General features: G+C 47.7%; 1 protein-coding gene across 7 annotated transcripts in view; it reads right to left on the bottom strand.

Annotated features, from left to right (window-relative positions):
* slc12a7b (solute carrier family 12 member 7b) overlaps positions 1-10,000 on the bottom strand; it is an 86,731-nt gene that overhangs the window by 49,198 nt on the left and 27,533 nt on the right. The gene's annotated exons all lie outside the window — the stretch shown is intronic.

Below are 10,000 nucleotides of genomic sequence, written 5' to 3'. Positions count from 1 at the left end.
GAGAGTTGGAGAGAGGATGAGTGAGAGAGAGACAAGTAGGAGGGAGGGAGAGATGTGCAGCTGCTCCTCTACCCATGAACAGCTAGTGCTCCATTATATTCCAAGCCTCTGAACAGAGGAGAAACAAGGGTTTACATTACCACACACATCCTGCAGGCAGACAGTACAGACACTTGCATCCTCAGAACACAAACACAATTGCCTACATGGTAACACACATTCTGTCCTAAATGCCCACAAGGGACATTATCCACGATCTGCCTGCCTTGAAACAAAATGGAGACCTTCGTGGGAAAGCCCCGTGCATGGCTAAGCAAGTGCCTCTCGTCCATGACAGGTCAGATTCATTACAAAACAACAAAAGCTAGAGTGCCATCAATGACTGAATATTTTGCATCAAGCAAGGTTGATAAAACAAGGGCACTTATCGCAAGAATAATGTGAGAGTGAAGTGGAGAATTGGGTTTGAGAACATTATGAGTTTAACTGTCGTTGGACTTTCAGTTGACTTTGCAGTTGGATGTTTGGAGTATAGAAGGGGATGATGCCTAGTGTATGGTGCCTGCACTAGGGTGCCGGTGCCTGGGCTAGGGTGCCGGTGCCTGCGCTAGGGTGCCTGCTAAAGCTGATCAATGCAAGTTCTACTAGGGTTTGACATTTAACAACTTTGCTCCTGGACTCTATGTTAGTCACATGGTACTGTAGGTGTCGGAGGTGGACAGTTGAGCTGTAACATCACTACTGGGACTTAGTGAGGTGAGCCTAATCCCAACCTTAGATCAATGTGGTCAAAACAACCACACAATAAAACAACAGGACAACGATACGATAAAACATTACTTTGCCGTTTGACACTCTCTCTAAATCAGTTGATGTATTGCAACAGACTTCTGTGCAAAACAATAGAACCCAATCTAATAGTATTACCTGTAGCAAGAGGACATGGTCTGGTAAACTGTTTTTCCCTATAATTTTCCCATGAGAAACAGTTGCATATTCTAAGAACTTTTTTACCTGACTTTTCAAGCAAAAGGGCTGTCAATGAGAGTGTCAGAACAGCCCATAGCCTAAGTCGTCCTAGGAAGAGTTTAACCAATCTGGTTTGAGATTTAGAATTCAAACGGATGCCAACATGGTGGACTGGTTTGCCAAGCGTTGTACCTGTAACCAGGCAGAGAGAGAGAGAACTGTAATGCCCAAGTCCAATGCCCATTAATCACCTCTCTAAAACCATGTGAACTAGACAGTAAATCACTTAACCAGATTAGCCAAATCCTGTCCTTTTAATAAAACACACCACTGAACTCTGTGCTCTGGTAGGGACAGGCAATATAGAACACCATAGAACGCTATGGTGGGAACTATGGTGATCACTGGTCAGAGGCTGAACAGTAGTACGAGAACGACCTGGCTTTGCCATACAGTCACTGGGACTGGATTGACTGCATCTTGATGTCCCCTCTGAAATGGCCTTGGATGAACTACCTACACGTTGTCATTGAAGCAAAACTGAGGAGAGTTTGACTGTCAACCTAAAGTATAGACTGTGCTGCATAGTGGGCATATATAATGAGGTGAAAGAGAGATACAGTGCGGTCACCAAAAGTGAAATACAAAAAATAGGAATGCTTTGGTGAGTAGAGGGAGGGAGCTTGGCTTACTGAGGCTCTGTCAGGTCTGTTGTACTCTGTGAAGCTGTAAGCTTTTAAGACTATCAGGTAAATCACTGTTGTCCATTACGTAACAGTGAGTGAGTGAGTGACCGAGTGAGTGAGTGAGTGAGAAGGGATGGAAGGACAGAGAGAGAGAGGGTGGGTCAACTGGGGGCGATGAGCTGGAGGCTCAATGATGCTTAAACCAACTGACATCAATTACTCACACATACATCATAATGCAAGCAGCATCGACTATAAAGAAGTTACATAGCCTAATATATCTACTAGCGTATTTCATCCCAAAACTCCTCCTTGTAACGTTACATAGTGCTCCTCCTTGTAACGTTACATAGTGCTCCTCCTTGCAACGTAACATAGTGCTCCTCCTTGTAACGTTACATAGTGCTCCTCCTTGTAACGTTACATAGTGCTCCTCCTTGTAACGTTACATAGTGCTCCTCCTTGTAACGTTACATAGTGCTCCTCCTTGTAACGTTACATAGTGCTCCTCCTTGTAACGTTACATAGTGCTCCTCCTTGTAACGTTACATAGTGCTCCTCCTTGTAACGTTACATAGTGCTCCTCCTTGTAACGTTACATAGTGCTCCTCCTTGTAACGTTACATAGTGCTCCTCCTTGTAACGTTACATAGTGCTCCTCCTTGTAACGTTACATAGTGCTCCTCCTTGTAACGTTACATAGTGCTCCTCCTTGTAACGTTACATAGTGCTCCTCCTTGTAACGTTACATAGTGCTCCTCCTTGTAACATTACATAGTGCTCCTCCTTGTAACATTACATAGTGCTCCTCCTTGTAACGTTGCATAGAGATGCAACTGAATGGATCCTAGGCAATTGCTACAAGTATTTCAGGGCAGTAGGTTGTCTCAGGGCCGTTTAGTTAGTCTGTCAGAGAGAGAGATGTGTCAGGCCAGCGTTATGTGAGCAGAGATGAGCAGACCATTACTAAGGCCAAACAAACCAATAACCACTCTCCCCTTTGCCCAGGTGGGGGTTGATCCAAAGAGGATGTAGGGTCTGTTGAAAGTGTTCAGGCTAAATTAAAATGTCTGTGATGCTTTTGTTCAACTCACGGATGGAACACAATGTTTCTATGGTTTCCTCTAAGAGAAGTGTTCCCATACTGGCTTGATTAACTTTGTGGCCTCTTATGAAATACAATTCTACCATGATAGCTATGATCTAATTTACTAATATAAATTGCATGAAATTGGATACATTTAAACATAAATTTGTTCAGTGAAAAAGTATTTGTTTTATTAATACCACAAGAGACGTTCTTTCATTCACACACATTCACAGGAATAAAATATCCCATCAATAAAAACTGTTAAAAGATAAATTCTTCAACAAACAATAGGTCTAAATAAAGTCATGACTGTGTTTGGAAAAATAAGCCAGCAATGAAAGCGTGTAACCTCAACTGATGATTGAGATGCTGAAATAAAATGGTTGTGAAATTTGCCATTGCATTTGTGGGAAAAATGTAGTTCCTTAAACTGGTGAAGTCACACTCATCACGTGATAAAAATCATTTTTTTAAATCCTTTTTTTCCCTTATTTTTCTCCCCAATACTTTATTTAAAGATTTTCAGAACATCTTGTCATTAACTCCTGAGAGTGGTAAGGAAGAAGTTTACACAAAGTCACAGTATGCCACTCATTCTCAATAGATTCTAAAACACAAGGGTTAATGGAGAGATGGATGGGATGGAGAAAAGTCCAGGTTTCTCCAGAGGGTGTCACTGTTAGGTAGGTCGGAGATGCTTCAGGTACTGGGGCGCGTTCAGCAGGACGCAACATTTTGGAACATTCAGATAGAAATGGACTGTTGAATAAGGAATAAGGTCGGCTCTATTCGTGACATTTCTATCTGCAATGTTCAAGAGTGTTTTTCAACTGAACGTGGCCCTGGTGCATGCAAGCACACATACACACGCACACTTCTTAACAAGAGATCGTCCTTTGTGTCATCGTGATGAAAAGCACGATTGCACCAAAACCAAGGCTACTTTTTGTCCAAGATTGCCCTCTCAATAAGCATCAATGCAATGTACACTTCCTAACGGGATTTGGCAAAGCAACGAACAGGGATTTGATCGGCTCAAGTAGGAACCAGGTGTTTTCCAGTTTCCCCTTCTAAATTCCAGAACCCATGGTTGTCACAGCAGCCAAACCAGAAACGTAGGAAAACAAGCTGCGGGCTGACCACTTTAATAACTTGACGCAATGGACGGAGTGAATCAGCAAATTTACCAGGACTCAGGAGAACTAGTGGATGTTCCTCTCTAATAGATTTGAACTTGTTAAACTAAGGCAACAAACAAGAGAACTACAGTTCCCACTTCATTTGGTTGCATTATCCACAGTCAGTGGATCTCATTAGTGGGCGTAATGGATGTAAAACCTACTACCTAATGCCCCGTAACACTTCCGGTTCTCTTGTTTTCCCAACTCAAAACTATCTAGTGAGAATGAACAACAGAAGAATGTCAACAGTGTCGATCGAAGACCACTTAGTGGTGGGAGAGTAAGAATGGCAGTGTGTGGGGTCTGTACTGTCCACATTAAAATGCAGTTAAAGCCATCCACAGGCCCTGAGTGGAGTCAATGTCAGAGGAGAAATAAACCAGCATCAGTAGTATAGCCAGCACTATAGCCACACCCAGGAATCTAAACAGAAGAGCACAGAGGGAGGACAGAGAAAGCAGAAGAGTGGTGCTGTGTGTGTCAAGTCGGGAAGCTGATGAAGAAGCACGTGATTCTCACGTGCGCCCTGCTGCTGGGCCGGCCTCCAGAGAGAAGGAGCGAAAGAGAGGAGGAGACTGAGTGAGGGCGAAAGAGAAATAGGAGAAATAGGGGAGGGCAAAAGAGAAATTAGGGGAGGGCAAAGAAAATAGGAGAAATAGGAGAGGGCGAAAGAGAAATAGCGGAGGGCGAAAGAGAAATAGGGGAGTGCGAAAGAGAAATAGGGGAGGGCGAAAGAGAAATAGGGGAGGGCGAAAGAGAAATAGTGGAGGGCGAAAGAGAAATAGTGGAGGGCGAAAGAGAAATAGGGGAGGGCGAAAGAGAAATAGCGGAGGGCGAAAGAGAAATAGGGGAGGGCGAAAGAGAAATAGTGGAGGGCGAAAGAGAAAAAAAGACAGACAAAGCCAGAGAGATAATGAGATGATGAAAAGCTATGCACCAACCGGGAGACATGCGTCTCTCTCTCTCGCTCTCCCACCTTCAGTCCCAGGTAAGACTCTAAAAACACTGCCCAGTGTTTTTAGTTTCAGACTGGCCTAGTACAGTACAGAACACACATCTCATTTCTCTCCTAACCCTCGGGCCAGTCTGAAACTAGTGGAGTGAGAGAGACAGAGTCCAGACTGAGCGATTTTCACTTTCACCAGTGGAGGATGAAGTGCATTTGATTGTTTTTGAAGTAGGTTACACGGCCGTTTTGTAATTTAACCCTATTTTATAAGGCCTATAATTCTGTCATCATAATAATGACATTACATACGGTTGCTATGAGCTGACGTATGCCGTCATTAGCTGTTTATGACATCTGCTAGACTATGTAAGCCCTTATGACAAAGGGTTCAAGCATGTAGAGATATGGTCATTCAATCAAATGTAGCCTATTGTTGGCTATTTTATACTCAGAGCAGGTTGGTGTTGAGCCATTTCCTGAGGATATAGCATGGAAACCAACTTGTGTTAAGTAATAGTCTGCCAATGTGAGGGGAGAAACATGCAGGAGGCTTATCAGTTGTGCCACATTGAGGGTCAAGCACCCAGGAGGGGGCTTTGTGGGGCAGGTTCATAGGGCTTTAAAAAACAGAATGTGTGATTGGAGGAGGCCACCGTAGCTCTCTCGTCCCAGACTCTCAACAAATCCGTTCAACCGCTTACCAACAAACCACAGTGATACAGAGCCTGTCAATCAAATGAGTGCGAAAGCATTCGCAGCCATGTTGTACCAACGTTACTCTGTGAATCTGGATGGGGTTGTGTAACCTGTCGCTGTGTGTTTGTGTGTGGGAAAACCCTCAGTGCTGATGACATGAAGGGATGTGGTGGGGCCTACGGATCAAGGCCCAGGTGAGGGGGAGAGAGGGGAAAGGCTTGAGGGTGGGTGCCATTATTCAGAGAACAGAGATACCAAAGAGAGACTCTTCATTCATAACCGCATACACAACCAGCTTCCTGTGCAGTACACACACTTCCCCTACAGCAAACAAGTGTAAGAGGCCATGCTCTTTTTGTGACATGTGACTCCCTCCCTTTCTCCAACTGCAAACAATCCCAATGAACACATTAGATTACGCAATCCTCAGTCGAGGAAAGGCACTCACAGAAACACCTTGCATCGTGTGTTTGTTCATAGAAAACACACCAATCACTTGCTCTAACACCACTGGGTCTGTCATGTCAAATAAAGTCCCCCTGACAAAAAGTGCTCGATGTGTTCTAGCTTCTGTTGCTAGGGCTGTTGATAAAACTGGCAAAATTTGGACCGGATTGCGTAATGAACCAAAGCGTCCGTTGCTATGCTGGTGGCTTGGCTCTATTTGACCTCGTAGATGTAGCGAAGGAAGGAGGACGCGGGCAGTTCTAGTTCCATTTCACCACATAAACGCTCGCTCAGTCCACACAAAATTATTACCTCAGAATTGCTCTCCAAGGACGGTGTTTTTGTCGGTGACAACCTGCTGACTACCTGCTGCTTCAGAAAAATGTTGTTAAATAGGAAGAAATTATTTAAGCTGTTTTTAGATAGATTTTATGTTGACATTGCAAGCTACTTCCCTCAGCCTGCCTAGTCAGCTAGCTATCCAGACAGACAGTTTGATTTAGCTAACGTTATATAGCTTGCTAAGTGTTATAGTAGATTTCTGTTTGTATGTAGCTTGCACTTTAATGGTATCCCTCGAGGAGATTTTATTTTTATCTTTCCAACCAGGCGAAGTATTACAGAAGGCATCACTGATCTCGACAAGAGGCGCAACATTCGTAAGGGGAGCAGGGAAATTCTCAATTCAGGGTAATGTTAAGCAGTTCATTTCTATTAGATATCTGGAAGGAGTTAAATACAACCATTTAACAAACATTTTCATCTAGCTAGTTGGTCATCTACATGTTGCTAGCTATACATTTAGTTATATGTCTGTCATATTGAGGTATCTAGCTATAAGTTAACCCTGATCAATCAAATGGATAGGTGTAAGCAATTATGGTAACTTAAACTGCCCTTAACGAGTTGTCTTCGCTAGACAGAGAGAGAGGAAGAGAAAGTGAGAAAGAACGTGACAGGGAGAGAGAGAGGTGGGAAGAGAGTGAAAGACAGCAATATTTGGAGAGAGAGAAACAGAAAGACAGCAGTGCAAATGTACTTATTTCAACAACTCTACCATCGACTGTCGAGACACCCAGGAGGTATCCCATCCACCAGATCCAGGTCGGATCAGTCTGATACTCTGTGTCAGAAGGGGACAAGCTTAAGGTAGGCTATACTTTCAAAAACAGTTGAAAAGTACATATCGCCCCTCCCTTAACACTTCACTAATCCATCAAATGTTCTCACAGGTGGCTTGTGTCGGACTGGAGGAACAGGGCAGGTAAGTCCAGTCACTGGACTAGAAGACACGGTGAGGTTCTCATCACTAGTGTCCAACAGGGGCAGGTAAGTCCAGTCACTGGACTAGAAGACACAGTGAGGTTCTCATCACTAGTGTCCAACAGGGGCAGGTAAGTCAGTCTGACTCTCTTCAAACAACAGGCGGTTCATTACAGAATCACCCACCATTCACAGACCGAGCAGCGTGTGAACTGGCAGGATCTAAAGGGGGGCGTTATGGACGGCAGAAGCAGGGATTATACGACGTGGGAAGAAATCGACAGGTGGGCGGCCGACCCAGAGCGAGTGCAGGAGCCCGCCTGGGATTCCCTACAGCAATGCGAAGAGGGCTATACACGTATGGAATCGAGAAGGAAAGCATTGCTATACAGAGCGAAAACCGAAGGTAACGGGGGAAAGCGCAGAGAGAGAGTGGCTGAGTCAGAGAATAGACCTGAGCCTACTCTCCTGTTGATCGTGAGCAGTTGCAATGGGAGAGACTGCATCAATGGGAGATTTGGACATGGGAGGAGGGAATTAGACGGTCAAGGACCCTGGGAGCAGCCGGGAGGGAATATCGCCGTCCCAAGGAGGAAATAGAGGCAGCAAAAGCGGAGAGGCGCATGTATGAGGAGGCAGCACGGCGACGCGGTTGGAAACCGGAAAGTCACCCCCAAAAAAATATTGGGGGGGGGGGCTAAAAGGGAGAATAGTTATGCCAGGTAGGAAACCTGCGCATACTCCCTGTGCTCACCGTTGGGCTAGAGAGACCGGGCAGGCACCGTGTTATGCTATGGAGCGCACGGTGTTTCCAGTGCGGGTGCAGAGCCAGCTGCGACACATACCAGCCCTTCGTATTGGCCGGGCTAGAGTGGGCATCGAGCCAGGTAAGCTTGGGCAGGCTCGGTGCTCAAGAGCTCCAGTGCGCCTGCACGGTCCGGTCTATCCAGAGCCACCTCTACACACCAGTCCTCCGGTAGCAACTCCCCGCACCAGGCTTCCTGTGCGTGTCCTCGCCCCGCCCAGTACCACCAGTTCCAGCACCACGCACCCAGGCCTCCAGTGCGCCTCGCCTGTTCAGCGCAGCCAGTGCCTTTCTCCTCTCCTGCGCTGCCGGAGTCTCCTGTCTGCCCAGCGCCGCCAGTCGGCCCAGCGTCACCAGTCTGCCAGGATCCGCCAGAAGTGCCAGTCTGCCCAGCGCCGCCAGAAGTGCCAGTCTGCCCAGCGCCGCCAGTGCCGCCAGTCTGCCAGCGCCGCCAGTGCCGCCAGTCTGCCCAGCGCCGCCAGTGCTCCCAGTCTGCCCAGCGCCGCCAGTGCTCCCAGTCTGCCCAGCGCCGCCAGTGCTCCCAGTCTGCCCAGCGCCGCCAGTACCGCCAGTCTGCCCAGCGCCGCCCGTGCCGCCAGTCCTCCCAGCGCCGCCAGTGCCGCCAGTCCTCCCAGCGCCGCCAGTGCCGCCAGTCCTCCCAGATCTGCCAGACAACCAGTCTCTTCCAGATCTGCCAGACAACCAGTCTCTTCCAGATCTGCCCAGACAACCAGTCTCTTCCAGATCTGCCAGACAACCAGTCTCTTCCAGATCTGCCCGACAACCAGTCTCTTCCAGATCTGCCCCGACAACCAGTCTCTTCCAGATCTGCCCGTCAACCTAGATCTTCTAGATCGGCCAGACAACCTGAATCATCCAGGTCCACCAGCCAGCCAGGATTTACCGGAGCCTACTACCTGCCTGAGCTTCCTCTCAGTACTGAGCTTCCTCTCAGTACTGATCTTCCTCTCAGTACTAGGCTTCCTCTCTGTACTGGGCTCCCTCTCAGTACCGGGCTTCCCCTCAGTACTGGGCTGCTTCGGTCCCCGGGCTGCTCCTCTGTCCCGGGCTGCCCCTCTGTCCTGAGCTGCCCTGCTGTCCCGGTTGCCCCTCTGTCCCGAGTTGCCCCTCTGTCCCGAGTTGCCCCTCTGTCCCGAGCTGCCCCTCTGTCCCGAGCTGCCCCTCTGTCCCGAGCTGCCCCTCTGTCCCGAGCTGCCCCTCTGTCCCGAGCTGCCCCTCGGTCCCCGAGCTGCCCCTCGGTCCCAGGCTGCCCCCTCGGTCCCCGAGCTGCCCCTCAGTTATGTGGGGATCAGGGTGAGGACTATTAGGCCATGGTCGGCGGAGAAGGTGGATTATCCTAGGACGCGAAGGGGAGGAACTAGGACATTTATGGAGTGGGGTCCCGTCCCGAGCCAGAACCGCCACCATGGACAGACGCCCACCCGGACCCTCCTATGCTCTTGAGGTGCGTCCCGGAGTCCGCACCTTAGGGGGGTTCTGTCACGCCTTGGTCATTGTATCTTGTGTTTTTGTTATATGTTTGGGTAGGCCAGGGTGTGACATGGGTTTATATGTTGTATTTCGTATTGGGGTTTGTATTAATTGGGAGTGTGTATTATTAGGGGTGTGTCTAGTTAGGCTTGGCTGCCTGAGGCGATTCCTAATTGGGTCAGCTGATTCTCGTTGTTTCGGATTGGGAACCGTATTTAGGCAGCCTGAGTGCGCGTTGTATTTGGTGGGTGATTGTACCTGTCTCTGTGTTAGTCACCAGATAGGCTGTAATTAGTTTCACTCGTTTGTTGTTTTCTTCTTCAGTTATTTCATGTACCGCATTTTCTTCATTTAAAGTCATGAGTAACCTACACGCTGCATTTCGGTCTGACTCTCTTCAAACAACAGACGAAGTTCATTACA

The sequence above is a fragment of the Oncorhynchus keta genome, chromosome 4 (genome assembly GCF_023373465.1).
Source record: "Oncorhynchus keta strain PuntledgeMale-10-30-2019 chromosome 4, Oket_V2, whole genome shotgun sequence".
NCBI lineage: Eukaryota > Metazoa > Chordata > Actinopteri > Salmoniformes > Salmonidae > Oncorhynchus > Oncorhynchus keta.
This window is presented reverse-complemented; position numbering and strand designations above follow the sequence as displayed.